This window comes from Poromitra crassiceps (assembly GCF_964638095.1).
Source record: "Poromitra crassiceps genome assembly, chromosome: 7".
NCBI classification, from domain to species: Eukaryota; Metazoa; Chordata; class Actinopteri; order Beryciformes; family Melamphaidae; genus Poromitra; species Poromitra crassiceps.
The window spans coordinates 60,414,910-60,434,895 of record NC_139628.1 but is presented as its reverse complement, the minus strand read 5'-3'; the positions used below and the strand labels follow the sequence as shown (position 1 = coordinate 60,434,895).

The 19,986-nt window shown below is 42.3% G+C and overlaps 1 long non-coding RNA gene across 1 annotated transcript; it reads left to right on the top strand.

Annotated features, from left to right (window-relative positions):
• The first annotated feature begins 15,619 nt into the window (after positions 1-15,619).
• Positions 15,620-19,285, top strand: LOC310779128. Its single transcript, XR_014552810.1, has 3 exons — positions 15,620-15,689; positions 15,875-15,929; positions 19,063-19,285. It is a non-coding gene; the product is annotated as an uncharacterized lncRNA (long non-coding RNA).
• The last annotated feature ends 701 nt before the right edge of the window (positions 19,286-19,986 follow it).

Sequence of the window (19,986 nt, the reverse complement as noted above, 5' to 3'; positions counted from 1 at the left end):
CTGGTCTATACATGTGAGTGGTACTCCAGACATTTATACACAGTTCAATGAGGACTTGATGAAAAGCCAAGCGGTATCTCTATATAATATTTTGAAACTTCACTGATAATATCCAAATGAAGTGGAGACTGAGTAATCCATGAAATGTTGAATGAACAGAAAATGCTGTGTACCGAGAGCTTTGAAGAGAACCATCACCATCACCACATCCTCCTCTTCCTCTCTGCATCTTGTTGTTTGTGTCTAGCTTTGTTTGTAACCCTGCCATTGTTTATATTTGTTTGTTATTCTGTGTTAGTATTATTACTTTATTTTGATCTGCTGCTGATGATAATCAAAAATAAAATAAAAAAACTCCATGATGTGCCTGAGGTCAGCCACGGCCATCTTTCTATTTTCCACCCTTCTGCTCCTCCTCCACACACACACACACACACACACACACACACACACACACACACACACACACACACACACACACACACACACACACACACACACACACACACACACACACACACACACACACACACACACACACACACACACACACACACACGCTGAACCCCTGCACTCAGCCTCTGATTCATTCTTCACTTCATTTGAAACACTGATGAAGGATCTGATGTCTTATTGATCTGCAATAATTACATGGATCTTCTGTGCCTGCAATCATACATATAAAACATATGTTTATGTCAAACTAAAGTTCATTTTATGAGCTCTTCCAATAAAGAGGAAGGAAACAGCGATGGTCTAAACTAAGTTAGAACTCACACTGCCAAGGTGTGAATTCTTTCTCACGGCAGCTCTCTGTCTGTCTCTTCCTGCACAGAGGTTATAAGCTCACTCTGTAGGAAGTGGAACAGTCAGTCAGAAGCAGAGAGACAGAGTGGAGCTGAGCTGGATGTGAGGATGGGGTGCACCTGGCTCTGTGCTGGGCTCCTGTTATTCTGTGAGTACAACATACTGACTTTCTGTGTTCCAATGCTGCAGAATAATGACAATGTTGTGGTGAACAGAACACAGCATCAGTGGTTTGTCTCATGTCTTTGTCACTGACACTTTGAATAGAGCACAGTCTAGTGGCTGTAATCAATATGTTTCTATTTATTGATGAAGCTGTTGTAACTTTGTTGATTGTTATTTTGACAGTTTGATAGTGTCTGATGAGGTTTCACTCTTTATTTTAGTGATGAGTACACTCCTCTACCAAGGACACGCTCAAGGTGATGACAGAACTTTCTCTATTCTCTTTATTTATTCATTCACTCAAGATTAATATCTACTCTATTGTTATGTATTGCTTCCTCTTCATATTCTACATTTCCATAATTTCACTGTGTTTCTGCACAACGTATGAGTAAGTTTGTCACATATCGCTGAAAACAGATATTTACAGTATTTATTTTATCTTCTAATTGTGTAGTGCTGTATGTGTTTGTGTTGTTCTAATAGTGTAGTGCTGTATGTGTTTGTGTTGTTCTAATAGTGTAGTGCTGTATGTGTTTGTGTTGTTCTAATAGTGTAGTGCTGTATGTGTTGTTCTAATAGTGTAGTGCTGTATGTGTTTGTGTTGTTCTAATAGTGTAGTGCTGTATGTGTTTGTGTTGTTCTAATAGTGTAGTACTGTATGTGTGTTTGTGTTGTTCTAATAGTGTAGTACTGTATGTGTTTGTGTTGTTCTAATAGTGTAGTACTGTATGTGTTTGTGTTGTTCTAATAGTGTAGTGCTGTATGTGTTTGTGTTGTTCTAATAGTGTAGTGCTGTATGTGTTTGTGTTGTTCTAATAGTGTAGTGCTGTATGTGTTTGTGTTGTTCTAATAGTGTAGTGCTGTATGTGTTTGTGTTGTTCTAATAGTGTAGTGCTGTATGTGTTTGTGTTGTTCTAATAGTGTAGTACTGTATGTGTTTGTGTTGTTCTAATAGTGTAGTGCTGTATGTGTTTGTGTTGTTCTAATAGTGTAGTGCTGTATGTGTTGTTCTAATAGTGTAGTGCTGTATGTGTTTGTGTTGTTCTAATAGTGTAGTGCTGTATGTGTTTGTGTTGTTCTAATAGTGTAGCATAGTAATTACATAATAGTGTAATACACAAGCCAGCAGTATCAGTCTAAACTTAGACCTAGACTACCTAGACCTGAATTAGCAGTATAATATTAGTCATCCTAAATAATCCTAATAAATTTTGATTTGACCTAATTTTATTGTTGTCTATAGAGTTAGTTCCACCTCTGCGCAGATTCCCCCGCTCTCTTCTCTCTCTCCCCCTCAGGTGTCCTTCATTGGCCTGACGTACACCCCACCGCTGCAGCCCTAGGTCCGGCCGTCATCGCCCTAGCCACCTGTCGTCACTCTAGGCCATCTACCCACTACTCCTTCTACTGTCTGACACCCCGGGCTCATCACCATCACCGACCCCTATCCTCATCATCCTGGTCACCTGCTTGCCTAAGGGAAGGGGGGGGCGCCCCCCCAGCCCCCCCCCCCCCCCCCCCCCCCGCCGCCTCATCATCACCTCCAACTCCTATCCTCCCCTCCTCTTAATCATCACCTCCGACTCCTATCCTCCCCTCCCCTCCTCTTAATCCATGTCACCAACGCGGACTCATGGATTCCTCAGATCATCCTCATGGAACTCCCAATCTTGTTACCCCTTTTTTCACCTAGCTAATTAACTAGTATTCTCTAAACCTACGAACACTTAAAGACTGCATTTTCTATTTCTTTTTGGACTCTACTTTTTAGATTTTCAACTCCCTTCCCTGATCTTAGGATAATTTAAAAATTACATTTTTATATCCCTTCTGTTGGACTCTTTTTTACATTTTCAATTTTCTGTTCTCTTGTAAATTTTATTTCCATAATAAACCATTCACAGAGTTTCATTATCGGAAACTCTGTGCATGGTTTAGCCCGGCATCTCTCGGCCTGTCTCGGAGGGGAGTCCCCAGATGGGGGTCCGCTGCTGTGGCCTGGGTGGGCCCGTCCCCCGCGTGGCCTGCTCTCATGCTCTCAGTCACTATGCTGGTGGCTGGGGGCTGGGGGGGCGGGTCGCGTGGGGGCTGGGTCCGCCCGGGCCGCAGCAATGGGCCCCTAGCACAACGACCTCACAAGGTTCCTCCTCAGCCAAGTCACTGGGGCAATCCATGTGGCGATCCATGTGTGGATTGCCACCATATGGTGGAAAGGTTTTCTTGCGTTCACTGGGGGTGAGGGGGTGCCGCTGTGTCCCGGCCTGGCCTTCCCTCCCACGCCTTATGTGGGCGGGGGCCGGGTCGGGGGGCATCGGTGCTCTTCATCACTGGTCGAAGGCTGCCGGTTGGTTTAGAACAGCTTAGGTAGGCGATAGATTAGCTACAGCCTAAGGCTGACCTGTTAGTGTTCAGGCTAAAATCAGACTAGAGCAGGGTAGGATAGGCCAGATTAGGCTGTAGATTAGCTAGATACTATGTCCCAGTTAGCTCTGGTTAATGCTTAGAGTAGTCAGTTGTCTGATCTTCTCCCCCCCCCTCTCTCTTTCCCCCTTCCCCCGCTTCTTCCCTTCTTCCCCCTTCTTGTTCTCCTCTCTTTCCATGCTCTTTCCTCCCCCACATCCCACCGCCCCCCCCCTCCCTTCTCCTGCTCTCTCCTCCTTCTCCCCCCCTCTGCTCCTTCTCCTCTTCTCCCCTATTTTCCTGAATCCCTGCCACTTCCTGCTCTCCCTTCTCTCACATTCCCCCTGCTCTCCTTCCCCTGCACCCTCCCACCTCTCCTTCTCTGCCTCTCTCCTCCTCTCTGTCCTCCCCCCTCTCTCACATTCCCCCTGCTCTCCTTCCCCTGCACCCTCCCACCTCTCCTTCTCTGTTCTCTCCTCCTCCACATTTCCCATTTTCTCCCCACCCTCGCCCTAATCCGGGCCCGTATCCTACTCCCTCCCTCCACCCTAGACCCTACCTCTACTCTACCTCCCCTGTACCCTTCCACCTCTCCTTCTCTGTTCTCTCCTCCTCTCTGTCCTCTCCCCTCTCTCACATTCCCGCTGCTCTCCTTCCCCTGCGCCCTCCCACCTCTCCTTCTCTGTTCTCTCCTCCTCTCTGCCCTCTCCTCCCTCTCACATTCCCCCTGCTCTCCCTCCCCTGCACCCTCCCACCTCTCCTTCTCTGTTCTCTCCTCCTCCACATTTCCCATTTCCCCCCACCCTCGCCCTAATCCGGGCCCGTATCCTACTCCCTCCCCTCCCCCAACCCTAGACCCTACCCCTAGCCTGGCTCTCCCTCCCCTGCACCCTCATCTCTCCTCCTCTGTTCTCTCCTCCTCCACATTTCCTATTTTCTCCCCACCTCCCCCCTCTCCTCCCTCCTCCCTCTCCCTCCCTCCTCCACTCTCCTGCTTTCTTCAAATGTTCAAATGTTATCTTTATTCTGTATATTCTTGTTACTGTGTGTTAGCTAGAATCAGCTAGACATACTTTCTGTGAAGCCCTCTGAGACATGCTTGTGAATTAGGGCTATATAAATAAACTTGACTTGACTTGACTAGTGCTGTATGGTCCCTATCGTTGCATCGGCGCTGTTTCTAGGCCGAACGCCTGGCGCAGCTCAAATCAGTGGGCGTGGACCAGCGCAATTGATATCGTCGTGCTGGCGCTACACGCAGCCTAAAGCATTACAACCACGCCTTTTAAGCGTAAAATTATGCACCGTCATGCTCATTGGATAACTGCAATAAACGAATCGCACGCTTGCCTTTTTAGCTCCAATTCCAGTGATCCCGCAAAACCAGACGAAAGCCAAACGCTCTGCCCCCCCCCCCCCTCCCTTCATCCAGTCTGTATGTCTGCATTATAGGCTATTATTCCATATTATTATGCTTCTCAAACCAATCTAACTGCAGTTTCAATACTGCAAGCATGTAAATACGCTACACTATAGCAAGATCAAAGTGAAAATAATGTTCTAAACGCATCAGCTAGAAAAATATAGCCTATTAGATTGGTGAAAGTTTGTCCAGAAAGATATCATTTTCTCTCGCCTGCTGCAGGAAGGATGATGCACATAAATATAGCCTACATTATGTAAAGTCATTGCATAAATGTGTTTTTATTGTAAAACTAAATGTGGAGTAGGGCCAAGTTATTGGAGCGGACATCACAGTATAGCAGATGACAGTAGAAGCTTCCGAAGCGCGTTCCGCTGTCACTTATCTAAATCACATTAAATCCACACAGGGTATATATAGGCTCAAGAGGACATATATGTTTCACATAGGGTGGTGTTTCATTTCGATGTTTTATTTGGTCCAATATTGAAATCTTCTACAATTGCAGGTTGTCTTACCATTACACATTATTTTAGATCTACCTTTTATATCTATTTCGGCTCATTTGGTTGCTATTTAGTAGCGAAATGGAGGACCCAATTGCATGCTGGGACAGGGACATTCACAGGCAGTAAACTTACAACTGCTATTTCCTATGGGAAGCTGGGTGCTGCTATGTGTTGTGTCTGTCTGAGGGAGGAAGTCAGAGAGAGAGAGAGAAGGGTGACAGAGAAGCGGCAGAAGAGCACTGGCGCACTGAATAGGCCTGGTTTCAGAGAGAGACAGAGAAGGGTGACAGGGGAGAGGCAGCAGAAGAGCACTGGCGCACTGAATAGGCCTGGTTTTCAAAGGCGCAAAGCGCTAAATTTAGGGGGGGTGCGAAGATAGCAGTACGCCGAGATTTAAGGCCGACACGCCCACTTTGGCCCATTCTGGGACTGCGCCACGCCCATTCGGCCTAAAGCGCATTTGGCAGCGTAAAGCCATATTGATATCGTCCCAAAACAGGCGCAAGGCACGTTTTTTTGCGTTTAAGGCCCGTTTTAGCGCCGAAGGCCTGTGGGAGAATAGGGCCCAAGTGTATGTGTTTGTGTTGTTCTAATAGTGTAGTGCTGTATGTGTTTGTGTTGTTCTAATAGTGTAGTGCTGTATGTGTTTGTGTTGTTCTAATAGTGTAGTGCTGTATGTGTTTGTGTTGTTCTAATAGTGTAGTGCTGTATGTGTTTGTGTTGTTCTAATAGTGTAGTGCTGTATGTGTTTGTGTTGTTCTAATAGTGTAGTGCTGTATGTGTTTGTGTTGTTCTAATAGTGTAGTGCTGTTTGTGTTTGTGTTGTTCTAATAGTGTAGTGCTGTATGTGTTTGTGTTGTTCTAATAGTGTAGTGCTGTATGTGTTTGTGTTGTTCTAATAGTGTAGTGCTGTTTGTGTTTGTGTTGTTCTAATAGTGTAGTGCTGTATGTGTATGTGTTGTTCTAATAGTGTAGTGCTGTTTGTGTTTGTGTTGTTCTAATAGTGTAGTGCTGTATGTGTTTGTGTTGTTCTAATAGTGTAGTGCTGTATGTGTTTGTGTTGTTCTAATAGTGTAGTGCTGTTTGTGTTTGTGTTGTTCTAATAGTGTAGTGCTGTATGTGTTTGTGTTGTTCTAATAGTGTAGTGCTGTATGTGTATGTGTTGTTCTAATAGTGTAGTGCTGTTTGTGTTTGTGTTGTTCTAATAGTGTAGTGCTGTATGTGTTTGTGTTGTTCTAATAGTGTAGTGCTGTATGTGTTTGTGTTGTTCTAATAGTGTAGTGCTGTTTGTGTTTGTGTTGTTCTAATAGTGTAGTGCTGTATGTGTTTGTGTTGTTCTAATAGTGTAGTACTGTATGTGTTTGTGTTGTTCTAATAGTGTAGTGCTGTATGTGTTTGTGTTGTTCTAATAGTGTAGTGCTGTATGTGTTTGTGTTGGGAGAACAGATGCTGTGTTGACCCTTGAACCCAACCGGTCCCATGTATTTCGTGGAGAGTCTGTTACCTTCATATGTGACATGAAGGATCACTTAACGTGTGATAGGAAAAACACAATGCCAGCTCAGCTGTTTAAAGTCTGAAAGTCTTTGTAACTAAATACTGTTGAAAACGACATGGCAGCTGATGGCATTAGACCTGGGTATCATTTTAAAATGACAATACTAGAACCCCTAAGTGAAAACGATACCCAGAATAATCTTCAATGTGAATGAAAGATTTCCGTTTTGTAAAATGTCACAGCCACCACCATCCCTCCCCATCCAAATGTTTTCCCCACACAAATACATTTTAAAAATGTTCAAATCATGAAATTATGTATTATCTTCATGCGATTAATTATTCATTGGTACAGTCCAGTTAAAAGTTTGTCTAAGTCAAAAACTTGAGTCATGCCTGGTGTAGTCAAAGTGTGGTGACACAGAGTAGCATGTCAGCAGAACTGAACTTGTAGTGTGAGCATACTGGATAGCTGTGTTTGTCTTCATATGGTGATGTAAAATGTTTTCCTTCTAAACCAAACAGCAGTTGCACCAAAGGCCACACTGAGTGCTGACACAACAGTCATACCAGTAGGGGGCAGTGTGACGCTGACCTGCTCTGTGGAGGGCTCTGACTGGAAATACTACTGGTTCAGACAAACCACAGGCTCTTACACACTGATCATGAAGGATGGTGCAGCCATTATAACCACAGCTATCAGAGTCTCAGAGGGAGGAGTCTACAGCTGCAGAGGAGGGAGAGGAGACCCGGTTTACCTCACACAGTACAGTGATGCAATCGCTATAACCAAACTAGGTGAGTTTGTTTTGGAATAAAACAACATGCGTTCATGATTATCAAATGTGTTCTGTTGATTTCACATTTCTATGTGTATCCTAATTGGGGATTCTTGGTGTGAACAGTTGCAAACAGCGCTATAGTGACCCTGCAGCCCAACTGGCCTCAGATATACAGAGGAGAGAGCATCACTCTCACATGTGAGATCCAGGGAGGAGGAGACTGGGAGTATGAATGGAGAACAAGCAGCTCAAACAAACCTGTGAAACAAGCTGTGTATCAGATCATCAGAGCTTCTGAGTCTGACAGTGGAGACTACTCATGTAAGGCCACACAGAGAAGTGACCTATATTCTTCTACTGACTGGAGTCACCCCACCACATTGACAGTATCATGTAAGTCAGATCATCTTTCATTCATAATAAATATGTCACTATGTCACATGTGTTTATGTTTTCATCTATCTACATGTCCAAACAAGACAATAGTAAACATGTTGTCCCTCATGAATAATGCAGTCCCCTCAGGACCAATCAGTAACAAATAGTCACCTTATGGTTTCTTATTGTGTGGGAAATAAAGAAAAAAGGAAGGTCCACACACTGAAGCTCTGTTTACCTTTAATTAAGCCATCAACAGAAATGTGTGACGTTTCGAGCGACTGCTCTTCCTCAGACATAAAAATCATACAAAGACATCATGTTATGTTAACATGGTGTCTTTGTATGATTTGTATGTCTTACACACATTAATGTTGGATGGCTTAATAGAGACAGTCCGCATGTCTGGGAACGCCCATACAGGCTCTAGGAACGCTCACAATAGACGCTGGTTTAGCTGACTCAGCCTGGCTGGGGGCGTGGTCAGGGTGGGGTAAAAACCTCTGTTCTATCCATTCAGCAAAGTTAGAATTTAGCTGATAGCCCAGCCCAGGCAGACACGATCGGGGATTTAACCACCGCAGTAAACGCACATCTGAGCAGACGTCTTGTGTTCTGCTCTAGAACCCCCAAACCTGTAGTTTAGAGCCGCAGCACCGTCTTTTGGTGAGTCAGCCCATGAGATATATTGGCGGTTTTACCCCACTCGCGCGCCAGCCGTTTCACATTTTGTGGGCGTTCCACATTTTGTGGGCGTTCCCAGACATGCGGACTGTCTCTATCAAAGGTAAACGGAGCTTCAGTGTGTGGACCTTCCTTTTTTCATTATTGTAGCGCTTTTTGGTTCCTGCACCTGCTTGACAGTTGAAAATAACAAAACGAATATTGTTTCACTCTAATCTTAACAGCACAACCTAAGCCTAAATTCAGTGCATAATGAATAGCTGTGTTTGTCTTAATATAGTGAATTTACATGTAAAATGTTTTTCTTCTAAACTAAACAACAGCTAAACCAAAGGCCACACTGAGTGCTGACACAACAGTCATACCAGTAGAGGGCAGTGTGACGCTGACCTGCTTTGTGAAGGGCTCTGGATGGAAATACTACTGGAACAGACAAGGCTTTCCCACACAGATCGGGAACAGTGTCTACATAGCTGTCAGAGTCTCAGAGGGAGGAGTCTACAAGTGCGTTGGAGGGAGAGGAGACCCAGTTTACTTCACACAGGACAGTGATGTCATCACTATAACCAAACTAGGTGAGTTTGTTGCTGGACGGAACCAACCAGTCTACAAGGCTTTGTGTGAAGGAAGGAAGGCAGCTCTGTAGTACAAACCAGTGGCAACATGAGTAGCAGAATGCTCACACACACACACACACACACACACACACGCACGCGCACGCACACACACACACACACACACACACACACACACACACACACACACACACACACACACACACACACACACACACACACACACACACACACGCGCAGAGGAGCAAGAGAGAGAGGAGAGGGGGAGTGACCTATAGTCTTGTTTTGGAATACAACATGCATTCATGATTACAGTAGTATTAAGAAAGCTATTATTACATTTGTTCTGTTCATTTTATATTTCTATTTGTATCATAATTGTGGATTCTTGGTGTGAACAGTTGCAAACATGGCTGTTGTGACCCTGCAACCCACCTGGCCTCAGATATACAGTGGAGAGAGCATCACTCTCACATGTGAGATCCAGGGAGGAGGAGACACTGACTGGGAGTATGAATGGAGACAAACCAACTCATACAAACCTCTGAAACAAAGTGAATACAGGATTAGCTATGCTTCTACACGCCACAGTGGAGACTACTCATGTAAGGCCACACAGAGAAGTGACCGATATTCTTCTACTGAGTGGAGTCACCCCACCACATTGACAGTATCATGTAAGTCAGATCATCTTTCATTCATAATAAATATAGAAGAGGGGTGATCTCTGCACAAACCGTGTGCGTCAGGTGCGTCGGAGCATCAGATGAGTTGAGAAAGGAAAATCCCGCACACTGACTTCACTTCAGACTTTTATTGGCTTTTTTTTTTTTTTTTCACTTCAGACTTTTAAAAGTCTGAAGTGAAAAAAAAAAAAAAACCCAATAAAAGTCTGAAGTGAAGTCAGTGTGCGGGATATTCATAATAAATATGTCACTATGTCACATGTTTTTATGTTTCCATCTATCTACACGTCCAAACAAGACAATAGTAAACATGTTGTCCCTCATGAATAATGCAGTCCTCTCAGGACCAATCAGTTAATAGTCACCTTGTGGTTTCTTCTTGTGGGGAAAGAAATAACTGAAGAGGAGCCGTCATTCAGTGGACTGCAGCTTTTGAAATGCTTTTTTTTTTATCAATTAATTGTAGCGCCCCCTTTGAGCCAATTAGTGTAGTCTTGTGGGAAATGAGAGAGAGAGGGATGAGATTCATCGTTACACCATTACATCAGTTTGTCAATTCTGCTCTTTGAGGAGGAAAATACTTCATGTTTTTTCACTCTAATCTTAACAGCACGTGGACCGAAGGCCAAACTGAGTGCTGACCAAGCAGCCATACCAGTAGGGGGCAGTGTGACGCTGACCTGCTCTGTGGGGGGATCTTCTGGCTGGAAGTTCTACTGGTACAGAGAGAAGAAAGACTCTGAACTCCTGACCACACAACATCCTAACTCAAATCAAATCGGCGTCTCACAGGAAGGAGTCTACTGGTGCAGAGGAGCCAGAGGAGACTCACTTTACTACACACAGTACAGTGACTCAGTCAACATTGGTAAAAATGGTGAGTTTGACAATGTGTTTTCTTTTGGAATGAAAACTGTTCATGATTACTGTTTAGGATTTATGCTAAAAATGATTTTGTTTGATGATGAGTTTACAGTAATTTCTGTGTCCTAAATGTCGATTCTTGGTGTGAACAGTTGCAAACAGGGCTGTTGTGACCCTGCAACCCAGCTGGCCTCAGATATACAGAGGAGAGAGCATCACTCTCACATGTGAGATCGACGGAGGAGGAGACACTGACTGGGAGTATGAATGGAAAACATCCAACTCATTCATACCTCCAAAACAAAGTGAATACAGGATCAGCCCTGCTTATACAGACCACAGTGGAGACTATGAGTGTAAGGGCAGACAGAGGAGTGGACAGCTGTCTTCAACAGAGTGGAGCAGTGTCTTCAAACTGACAGTATCACGTAAGTCAGATTATCTTTCACTCAAGCACTTGCATTTAATACACCAACAAGAGGCTATATTCATGTCATGTTTTAATCCTGATAAAACTCCTTTCCAACAGATAAACCCACACCTGTCCTCACAGTCTCTCCTGAGTGGCTGAGTCCTGGAGCCTCAGTAACTCTGAGCTGTGAGGTTAAACCTTCATCTGCAGGATGGAGGTTCTACTGGTACAAGGCTGTTCCCAAACTACCAGACAACTCCTACACCTATGAGCTGCTGCCTGGTAGCAACAATGGCACTGCAGAGGGTTCCTACATCCTTCATGGACCCACACACACAGGAGGATATATGTGTAGAGCTGAGAGAGGAGAACCTGTGTTTTACACTCGTAACAGTTCAACTAAGTTTATCTGGTCTGGAGGTGAGTGTCTTTGTTTGTTTGTTTGTTTCTTTTGTTTGTTCTTTCTTTCTTTCTTTCTTGTTTGAATTCTGACTAGAGGCTTTGTTCAAATACACAGACTTTTTTGTTTTAAGCAAGAATTACAGGGCAATGTGATTATGCACAGATAAGGATACTGTAAGGTTAGGAGGTTACTTTAATTATTTGATGTCAGATGAAATGTAAATACACACACACACACACACACACACACACACACACACACACACACATATAATACACCTTGCTGCCTCAAGGCAAAATGTTTCATATTATTATCTTTATGTCATAATATCTCTGCTGTCAGTTTGACCTCTGATTGTGTTTTGTCTTTCAGATGGAGGCTCATCAGCTTCTGTCACTGTGAGTCCCAACAGAACGCAGCACTTCTCCTCTGAGTCTGTCTCTCTGAGCTGTGAGGGAAACTCTACTGAGTGGACAGTGAAGAGGTTTAATGAGAGAGGACACCTGTCACACTGTTCATCTGCCTGGGGCTCAATGACTGGATCCAAATGCAGCATCACCAGCATACAGTCTATTAGTGCAGTGTTCTGGTGTGAGTCTGGATCAGGAGAGTTCAGCAACGCAGTCAACATCACTCGACACTGTGCGTTTTAATTATGTTTTTAAACATTCAATTAAGTCATTCAACATTTCATTATATTTTCCCGGCAAAATCCTAACATGTGGACATGTTTCCTAAGTGTTACATGCCTTTGTATTTATTAAGAAATATTTCAGCAATGGTCTTAAGGTAGCTTATAACTTGCATACTGAATTGTATAGCCAGTGATGTTTTGTAACAGTAAGTGTCCTACTTGAAGTGTGGATTGTATTTGGACTGAAACTCTTCATATTTAATTGACTCTTTCACAGCTGGAAGTCTTCTCCTGTTTAGTCCTGTCCATCCTGTGACTGAGGGAGATTCTGTCACTCTTGGCTGTAAATCCAGAACAGAATCATTACTTTCTAATGTGGAGTTCTATCAAAATGACCAACTGATCCAAACTGACACCAGAGGGGAGATGACTATCCATGCTGTGTCTCAGTCACACCAAGGCTTCTACAAGTGTAAACACTCTGGAACAGAATCAGCACAGAGTTGGATGGCAGTCAAATGTGAGTAGAATTAAAACAGCTTCTTCTGATTTTTGTCACTAAAACAAGAATGCGGGTAAATATTTTAGTTACTTTCAGAAAAGTTATACATGTTCCAACATTCTTATCCTTTCCAAGTGACTGAATGGTCATTATCAGCCTACTGTTGTGATACGTATCTTCCTTTCATCATCAATTATAGGAGATAACGTTCAGAATAACTGTTTTGCTGTGAGTGACTGATGTTATACGATCACTCCTACATCCCCCTCCGCAAAAAAAGAGTTAAGAGTGAATGTGACAAAAGACGTTTAAGAGTTGAATCAAAACAATATGTTTTTGTTGCATGATCTGTTATTTCACTTTAAAATAAGTCAGTGTTCATACTAGTGACATCACAGGTGTGTTTATTAATAATACCTCTCTAGTTCTAGTTGCAGTGACCACTCCTGCAAACTCTTCATTTCCTGTGTGGTTGATCATTGTACTGGTTGCTGTCATGTTACTGATCATCCTCCTGCTGCTGCTGTGGCTCATCTGCAGAAAGTCCAAAGGTGAGACTTTCTCCTGTATATTAGAGGGAGGATTACACTGACTATTCAATTATGATATATGTTCCTGTATATATTAGAGTGATTACACTCTGACTATTCAATTATGATATATGTTCCTGTATATATTAGAGTGATTACACTCTGACTATTCAATTATGATATATGTTCCTGTATATATTAGAGGGAGGATTACACTCTGACTATTCAAACTCACTGAGCAACTCTCCCTTATGTCACGACACTGAATAACAGAGGAACCGTATGTAAAGCAACACTATATAACAACACATGTGTTTTCCACAGGTCCATGTTGTGGCAGGTAAGTACAGCACCAATTCTCTCATCTTAACCATAACAGTCATAACTTCCATGTTATTTACTATATTTACTACATTTATTAGACACATCCAGTCTCAGAGCACCAACCAGAGCTCCTCTACAGACCAGAGAAATGATCAAGACAATGCATACGCTGCTCTTCAACATGGTCAGCCTTCAAACTAATCATGACTGTTCTTCACAACTAATACACACATACTACACTAACATTTATAACAACTAATACACACATACTACACTAACATTTATAACAACTAATACACACATACTACACTAACATTTATAACAACTAATACACACATACTACACTAACATTTATAACAACTACTTACTAATCAATTTCTAGAACAACATATCAAGCTTGGAACTCTTAGTGATATATTGTTAAATCAGACAAATCAGAGTCAGTCAGGGGTCACAAGCAAAAACATTAAAACAACAATACATGCTTATATACTGTTCAGCTGGTGTAATCCAGGTCTCCACAAGCCCTGAGATGCCAAGTTGACTTGAGAAGACATCGTTTACATCCTGTTTTGAGCTGAAATCTGCACAGTAGCCATGTTGCTCTAAAGCACTTATTCTTGTAGCAGCCTGCAGATTTCAGCTAAAAACAGGATGTACATGACATCTTTTCATCTTGGCATCTCAGGGCTCGTGGAGACTTGGATTACACCAGGTCAGCAGTATGGAAGCATTTTCTGTTTATTTATTTATTTATTCATTTATTTAGTTATTTGTATGTTTTTGCTTGTGACTCTGTTCACACTTAGCACAGCAGTCACCTATACATGCCTGATGTGGCCGGAGAGGTCTCCATCCAAACTGGGACCACATCCGCAGCATTCTGCATGTAGTACACTGACTGCCGGCAAGTACCTCATAAAACCGCACATTAAAAAAATCCAACTATCCCTTTAATATGAATCAAAATGGCATAGCTTTGCTTACATCTATCTCTAAAATGATCCCACTGAACATTCTCTATTTGAACAAGACATGTTAGAAGAGATGAGGTGCAAGTTGGTATTATGGAATAAAAGTGAATAATTTGACTTTGCCTTTATTTGTACTGACCTGTAGGTGATGCTGCTGTCTATCAAACTATCAGAGGCTCTGACACTCAGAATGGTACAGTATTTACTTTATGATTTATGTTGAATAGCAGAGGAACAATTTGTGAAGCGACTATTTAATAACAATTGTGCTTTTCACAGACCCATCTAGCAGGTAAGCAGCCTACAGCACAGCACCAACTCTCTCATCTTAACCATAACAGTCATAACGTCCATGTTATTTACTATATTTACTACATTTATTAGACCCATCCAGCCTCAGAGCACCAACCAGAGCTCCACTACAGACCAGAGAGATGATCAAGAGAATCCATACACTGCTCTTCAACATGGTCAGTCTTCAAACCATCATGACTGCTCTTCACAACTTAATACTACACTAACATTTATAATAATCACTTTATAATCACTAGAAAGTGTGTCTTCAAAGAACAAGCCATAAAGATTGGAACTTTTGTGATATATTGTTAAAACAGACAGTCAGACAGTCAGTCAGTCAGTCAGTACTTTCCACTGTTGGCTCTACAGTATGAAAATGTATGCAAAGTATTACACCTGAGTCTGGACGAAACAAAATGTCAGAATAACATCTACAAAACAATCCAAGACTCTGATATGAATCAAAATTGTATAGCTTTGCTTACATCTATCTCTAAAATGATCTCCCACTGAACATATTGCATTTGAACAAGACATGTTAGAAGAGATGTGATTTGAGTTGGTATCATGGGATAAAAGGGATTAATTTGAGTTTTATTTGTACTGACCTGTAGGTGATGCTGCTGTCTATCAAACTATCAGAGGCTCTGACTCTCAGAATGGTACAGTATTTACTTTATTATTAACATGCAGCAGTTTGAAATGGTAGAATCACACAAATGAAGGTGAGTAACTGACTGATTTAAATTCCAGTGGAAATCTATATTTCAGGCGGAGCTGCAGGTGGATCCGGTGACATCACCTTTTCCTCGATTGAGCTCAGACATGTTGACAAGAATGGTGAGTACACAAATTATAAACATGAAATGAATACAGAACAGCCAGCACCACCTAAATGTACCTAAAACAACACAGGTGTGTGTGTGTGTGTGTGTGAGTGTGAGTGTGTGTGTGTGTGTGTGTGTGTGTGTGTGTGAGAGAGAGAGAGATGTGTGTTAATATATTAATCTGATCATCCTCAACAGGGCAGTATGCTGATCCAGCAGAGAGCTCTGACTATGAAAATGATATCAACCACAGGTACAGTTTTAATGATCCTCCCTAACCTTCAGCCTGCTGGCTCACTGACACAAACTAGTTATAATGATCCTCTCTAACCTTCAGCCTGCTGGCTCACTGACACAAACTAGTTATAATGATCCTCTCTAACCTTCAGCCTGCTGGCTCACTGACACAAACTAGTTATAATGATCCTCCCTAACCTTCAGCCTGCTGGCTCACTGACACAAACTAGTTATAATGATCCTCTCTAACCTTCAGCCTGCTGGCTCACTGACACAAACTAGTTATAATGATCCTCTCTAACCTTCAGCCTGCAGGCTCACTGACACAAACTAGTTATAATGATCCTCTCTAACCTTCAGCCTGCTGGCTCACTGACACAAACTAGTTATAATGATCCTCTCTAACCTTCAGCCTGCTGGCTCACTGACACAAACTAGTTATAATGATCCTCTCTAACCTTCAGCCTGCTGGCTCACTGACACAAACTAGTTATAATGATCCTCCCTAACCTTCAGCCTGCTGGCTCACTGACACAAACTAGTTATAATGATCCTCTCTAACCTTCAGCCTGCTGGCTCACTGACACAAACTAGTTATAATGATCCTCTCTAACCTTCAGCCTGCTGGCTCACTGACACAAACTAGTTATAATGATCCTCTCTAACCTTCAGCCTGCTGGCTCACTGACACAAACTAGTTATAATGATCCTCCCTAACCTTCAGCCTGCTGGCTCACTGACACAAACTAGTTATAATGATCCTCCCTAACCTTCAGCCTGCTGGCTCACTGACACAAACTAGTTATAATGATCCTCTCTAACCTTCAGCCTGCTGGCTCACTGACACAAACTAGTTATAATGATCCTCCCTAACCTTCAGCCTGCTGGCTCACTGACACAAACTAGTTATAATGATCCTCCCTAACCTTCAGCCTGCTGGCTCACTGACACAAACTAGTTATAATGATCCTCTCTAACCTTCAGCCTGCTGGCTCACTGACACAAACTAGTTATAATGATCCTCTCTAACCTTCAGCCTGCTGGCTCACTGACACAAACTAGTTATAATGATCCTCTCTAACCTTCAGCCTGCTGGCTCACTGACACAAACTAGTTATAATGATCCTCTCTAACCTTCAGCCTGCTGGCTCACTGACACAAACTAGTTATAATGATCCTCTCTAACCTTCAGCCTGCTGGCTCACTGACACAAACTAGTTATAATGATCCTCCCTAACCTTCAGCCTGCAGGCTCACTGACACAAACTAGTTATAATGATCCTCTCTAACCTTCAGCCTGCTGGCTCACTGACACAAACTAGTTATAATGATCCTCTCTAACCTTCAGCCTGCTGGCTCACTGACACAAACTAGTTATAATGATCCTCCCTAACCTTCAGCCTGCTGGCTCACTGACACAAACTAGTTATAATGATCCTCCCTAACCTTCAGCCTGCTGGCTCACTGACACAAACTAGTTATAATGATCCTCTCTAACCTTCAGCCTGCTGGCTCACTGACACAAACTAGTTATAATGATCCTCTCTAACCTTCAGCCTGCTGGCTCACTGACACAAACTAGTTATAATGATCCTCTCTAACCTTTAGCCTGCTGGCTCACTGACACAAACTAGTTATAATGATCCTCTCTAACCTTCAGCCTGCTGGCTCACTGACACAAACTAGTTATAATGATCCTCTCTAACCTTCAGCCTGCTGGCTCACTGACACAAACTAGTTATAATGATCCTCTCTAACCTTCAGCCTGCTGGCTCACTGACACAAACTAGTTATAATGATCCTCCCTAACCTTCAGCCTGCTGGCTCACTGACACAAACTAGTTATAATGATCCTCTCTAACCTTCAGCCTGCTGGCTCACTGACACAAACTCTTCACTGAAACTGTATCACAGCAGCATTACTGATGATACAGATGTAATCCTGAGTCAGGCTGCAGTTCAAATCACCTCAGTCACTTTGTTTGCTTTGACTCGCCCAGATTATTCTAATGAGACAATTAAAATACTTCCAAGGTGTCAGATTGGCTGTTTGCTTTGGATGTGTCATGCCCATTAAAATAAAGGAGGACATGTCCTCTCCAATATCTCCACACCGTCTCTTATGAGATGATTTGTAGCTTGTCTCTTCTACCATACTGTAGGTGTTTTAGGTTGTGTGGTCGATCATATCAACTAACCCTCACTTAACTAACCAGAGATCGCTGGTGGTGTCAAGACTGATCTATTGCCAACGATATCTGTGTCAATGAGAACCATTGCATTGTGGACTTGTTTATGCAAATGTCTCCTCCAACACTGTGGGTGCACTATATGACACAATCTGTGCGTGCACACATGAGCTCTGTGGTTACAACACTGTCTAAATTCTGCTTTCACAGTAACAGTGTAAAAACAAACTGTGAAATAGAGTTTTTTATAATCATGCTGGCAAGCACTGGCTGAGCTTGTTTCTGTCTCTAGTTACCAGACAATTATTAAATTATGCAAATATCAGTTTTAACTGTTCAGATCAAACACCACAGTTTAGCACATCTTTTTAACAAATGAGTGTTGAAATGTCCCGTCTGTACTAGAAGTCACATGTGACCTGTGTCCAGGTTTACACCCACCTGCAGTTCACAACATATTGATCTGACACAGCTTAACGTGACTTATGAGTCCTCCACAAATACACAGTTTTATTCATTTCAATGCCAACTGTTGTGGTAACGAGGAAGCTAGTTAGTGATCATTCATGTTTTCTCCTGTGTTCTATTCTTATGTATACATACAACTTTGGACAAAGCTCTGCAGCATTGCTAGTTGTAGTTACAGTTTACAGTTTATAGCTGTACTTTGGGCATTACCATAGTGTTTTACATAGCTTTAAACACATTACCATAGTGTTTTACATAGCTTTAATCATTACCATAGTGTTTTACATAGCTTTAATCAAGGCAAGTTTTCACCAGTTCAGTACATTGTCACTGTAAAAGAGAACCTACTGTCACCCTTATCAAGCTACTGTCATTTACTGAGCTAAAGGTTCAAACTGAGTATTTGGAGACCGAGTATCAAAGTGTTGTGGGTCTGTTCACATCCATTTATGTGTCTAAAATATTAAATTCATGTTTATTCTCCATTCACAGCAACATCAACTCCCGCAGGAGCTGAAGATACTGGTTATTCTGAAGTCAAACTGTGAACCGCCCATAATAACATTATAGAGCTGATGCTGCCATATATCATATACAGATGTTGTCTTGTTCTTTGAATGTTGCATTCTACAGATAATTAAATGAGTTACAGCTGAATGTAAAATGTCAGACAGAACACGTACATTTGGTCCCTCAAAAGAGAGACATGAATTAGAAGAAAACATGAAAAGTTAAACACATTCTTACTTATATAACACACTGTATCCTGTACACTGTACAGATGTCTATACCTGCATTCATCTCTACTTTTCAAACATCACACATGTATTTTCTATACCTGCTTGTTCTATTCAGATTCAGGGCTGGAGCGTGTCCCAGCATGCATTGGGTGAAGGCAGGGACACATGCACATTAGTTTGTACAGAATGTATTTGATAGTAGATCATTTTACGTTTTATTTTAGTTGTAATAGTTTATGCATATCTATATACGGTCTATATATTTTTTTTGTACAATTATTTAGTCACATTATTTGTAAAGCAGCACTCAGGCTGTGTTGCTTCCTGCTGATCAGCAGACAGTTTGTATTTAACTCTTTAGTTTGGCTTCATCACTTCCTGTAGGTGAGAAGTGTCAGACCTGCCAGCAGAACATCATTTGGACAAATAGAGAGAATCTGCTGATCTCCATTAGATGAGATGGGACACTGTGTTCTCTTACAGGGGGGATTATTTTGTACATAAACATATTTCCTAGTGCAGCTTTAAGTCAGTATCTTATTCAGTGTTTGGTGTGAAAGTTGTCCACAATTGCTTTTTCATGTGTAATGAACTGATGTCAATGGGAACATTTATGATTTTTACCATGTTTTTAAAACTGTACATAGACAAGTGTCCGGGTAGTGTAGCGGTAGAT